This window comes from Phocoena sinus, chromosome 4 (genome assembly GCF_008692025.1).
Source record: "Phocoena sinus isolate mPhoSin1 chromosome 4, mPhoSin1.pri, whole genome shotgun sequence".
Lineage (NCBI taxonomy): Eukaryota > Metazoa > Chordata > Mammalia > Artiodactyla > Phocoenidae > Phocoena > Phocoena sinus.
This window is the reverse complement of record NC_045766.1, coordinates 96,255,686-96,259,569: the sequence shown is the minus strand read 5'-3', so window position 1 is coordinate 96,259,569 and position 3,884 is coordinate 96,255,686. Positions and strand designations below refer to the sequence as shown.

At 37.6% G+C, this 3,884-nt stretch overlaps 1 pseudogene; it reads left to right on the top strand.

The window, feature by feature from the left end:
- The first annotated feature begins 639 nt into the window (after window positions 1-639).
- On the top strand, window positions 640-1,372 carry LOC116752667 (annotated as a pseudogene).
- The last annotated feature ends 2,512 nt before the right edge of the window (window positions 1,373-3,884 follow it).

Sequence of the window (3,884 nt, the reverse complement as noted above, 5' to 3'; positions counted from 1 at the left end):
ACATGTTAGGCCACAAAACAAGTCTCAATAAATTTAGAAAATTGAAATTATTTATATTAAACAACTTTTCCAACCACAACAGTATGAAACTAGAAATCAATTACAGGAAGAAAAATGGAGGAAACACAGACATGTAGAGACTAACAACATCTTACTAAGAAAAGAGTGAATCGACAAAGAAATGAAAGACAAAATCAAAAAATACCTTGAGATGAATGAAAATAGAAATGCAACTTTCTAAAATCTATAGGACACAGCAAAAGCAGTTCTAGGAGGAAAGTTTATAGTGATACAGGCGTACCACAAGAAACAAGATAAATCTCAAATAAACAACCTAACTTTCCATCTGACAGACTTAGAAAAAGCCCAAAGTTTACAGAAGGAAGGAAATAATAAAGATCAGAGCAGAAATAACTAGAGACCAAAAAAGAAAAAAAAAACACAATAGAAAAGATCAATGAACCTAAGAGCTGGTTTTTTTGAAAATATAAACGAAATTGATAAACCTTCAGCCAGACTCACTAAGAAAAAAAGAGAGGCCAAATAAACAAAATTAGAGGTGAAAAAGAAGTAATAGAAAAAGCCACAGGTACCATAAAGTGGTCAGTCTATCATGATATAGTTTAAGGCTGTCACCTAATGGAAAGGTTTATAGAGCAAATGTTCTCTCAATACTCAAAGCACAACCTGAATGTCTTTTCTTTCTTTTGATTAAATTCCACTAAATGCTCCTGAAAATAGAATATACTACTGAAATATGGTTTGAGTACTTCAATATTCCAGGCTTGTACATAGCCATGCAGGCTGTGCTTGCATTAACAGCATCCTGAGCAACAAGACATGTGGGAAAACTGATAGTGACTGGTATTAAGATGCTGTCACTCCTGTCCTTTCTGTGGCTACAGGACATGTGATTGGCAGCTGAGGTAAGCACATTCCAGTCACAAGGTGAGCTGTACTGTATTTCATTCAGCAACTGCTGAGAGGCCAAGAAGTAGGAATTCCTCTAGGGCAATCCCTGGAAACAGCTATGGAAGTAAAGGAGTGCTACAGTTATGTCTGCCCAGATTTAGTAAAAGAATTTAACAAGTACGACACAGAGGAGCCAAGTAGATTAAACAGTATACTAGAATCAAGGCAATCTCAAAGAAAGAATTTTCCATTGACATTGGTTACGACAGATCCTTGGAACCTAAAATCTTTTTTCATCCAGAATTTGCTAATCTAGAATTTACCTACCTAACAAGTAGTAAATGAAGTAATTCAGCATTATCTTATTGGTGTCAGAGTTCTCTCTACAAGGATACTGACCTCACTTAACTGGATGTGCAGAGACTTTGAGGGTCACTCATATTTTGAAGGAAAAAAATGACCAAGTAAAAAGTACCTTTCAAAAAGTAGCTTCATACACAACAATGTGAATGTATTTAATGCCACTGATCTGTACACTTAAAAATGGCTAAAATGGTAAATTTCATGCTATATGTTACCATAATAAAAGAATTTTAAAAATTTTTTAACTTTAAGAGGGCTCATGACACTTGCCCTTACTCATTCATGGGCCAAGGAATTCCAGTAATTAGGAAATGCTACCCTCCACACTAAAAGAAAATTGGTTTTTGCTGCAAGTGTTTTAGAACTAAGAAGCTAGTACAGTTGACCCTTGAACAACAAGGGTTTGAACTGTGTAGGTCCACTTATATGTGGATATTTTTTCGATAGTAAATACTACAGTTCTACACAATCTGTGGTTGATTTAATCCATAGATGTGCAACCACGTATATGGAGGAACCACATATACGGAGGAACTATGAAGGGCTGACTATAACTTATACACACATTTTTCACTGAGTGGAGGGTCCACGCCCCTAACCCCACATTGTTCAAGGGCCAACTGTCTATTGGATTAAGTTTAATTCCTTGGACTCTTTTTCTTGATTAAAAAAAAATTTTTTTTTAATAAAAACAGCCTGTTGGATCTTCTTTTTTTTAAAAAAAAAAAAAAAAAAGAAATGCTCACAACATTCAGGTATTACCACACCAGTTTCAGCCTCTGTTTATTGAAATTTCTTCCTGGTTCACATGTCTAAGCACTTGCCACTGACCCAACCTGTGAGAGGCAGACACAAAGTGGTGTTGCAGATGCAAACAGTTGTCTACTTTGACTGCTCTTCTAACCCCTCTCCTACGACAGAAATCACTGGCAATGCCAATTAAATCTCTATCAGCTGATTTTGGGGTGGTTCTAATGCACCTGTTCCCTCTTTGTTCTTTTTTTCTTTTCTCTCTCTTTCTTTTTTACTTTATTTTATTTTTTTGGTGGGCTTTGTGTCTGGCTTCTCTCACTTAACAAGGTTTATCCACGTGTAGCATGTATCAGCACTTCATCCCTTTTCATGACCTTAGTCATTTCAGGCAGCTATAACACCATAGACTGGGTGACTTAAACAACATTTATTTCTCATCGTTCTGAAGCCTGTGAAGTCCACGAAAAAGGGGCTAGAAGATTGGAGATTTGGTTCTTGGTGAGGGCCTTCTTGCTGACTTGCAGATGGCCAACTTCTCACTGGATCCTCACATGGCAGAGAGAAGATGCTTTAATGTCTTTTCCTTTCCTTATAAGGCTACCAATCCTATTATGTGGGCTCCACTCTCATGAGCCCATGTAAACCTAATTACCTTCCAAAGATCTCTTCTCTTCATATCATCACATTGGGGGTAATGGCTTCAATATTTGAGTGTGGGGGGCAGTAGGGGAGACAGAAACATTCAGTCCATAACATGACCCAATAATATACCATTGTACAAACAATACTACATTTCACTGATTCATTCATTAGTTGACAAGCATTTAGGTTATTTCCACTTTTTGACTATTATGAATAATGCTGTTATGAACATTTGTGTGCAAGTTTGTTTTTTTTTAATGTTGAGCCTTCTTTTACTTATTTTTATTTTTGTCTGTGTTGGGTCTTGGTTTCTGTGCAAGGGCTTTCTCTAGTTGTGGCAAGCGGGGGCCACTCTTCATCGCGGTGCGCAGGCCTCTCACTGTCGCGGCCTCTCCTGTTGCGGAGCACAGGCTCCAGACGCACAGGCTCAGCAGTTGTGGCTCACGGGCCCAGTTGCTCGCAGCATGCGCGATCTTCCCAGACCAGGGCTCGAACCTGTGTCCCCTGCGTTAGCAGGCAGATCCTCAACAACTGCGCCACCAGGGAAGCCCTGTGTACAAGTTTTTTGTGGCCACGTGTTTCAATTCTCTTGAGTATGTACCTAGGAGAGGAATTGCTAGTTCATATGGCAACTCCATGTTTAACCACTCAAGGAACTGCCAATCTGACTTCCCAAACGGCTGCACCATTTTACAATCCCATAAGCAATATACGAGGGTGCAATTTCTCCAAATCCTCACCAACACTTATTGTCTGTCTTTTTTATTATAACCATCCATCCTAGTGGGTGTGAAGTGGCATCTCGTGATTTTTGATTTGTATTTCCCTAATGATCACGTTTTCTTGTGCTTATTGGTCATTTGTATATCTTCTTCAGAGAAATGTCTATTTGAACTCTTCATCCATTTTTAATTGGACTATTTGCCTCTTTTTTATTGAGTATAAGAGCTCTTTATATTTTAGATACATGTCCCTTATCAGATACATGATTTGCAAATATTTTTTCCCTTTTTGAATTGTCTTTTTATCTTCTTGATAGTGTCCTTTGAAGCATAAAAGTGTTTTGTTTTTTTTTAAATTTTGATGATAAATTGCTTTTTTAAAAAGCTTTTGGAGGTCTGGATCCAGAATAATGTTTTCCTAACACCTCATGAAAAGTTTCATAGAATTTTATAGCAGGAAGGTAATTCAGGTGTATAGTACAAGAAGAACAA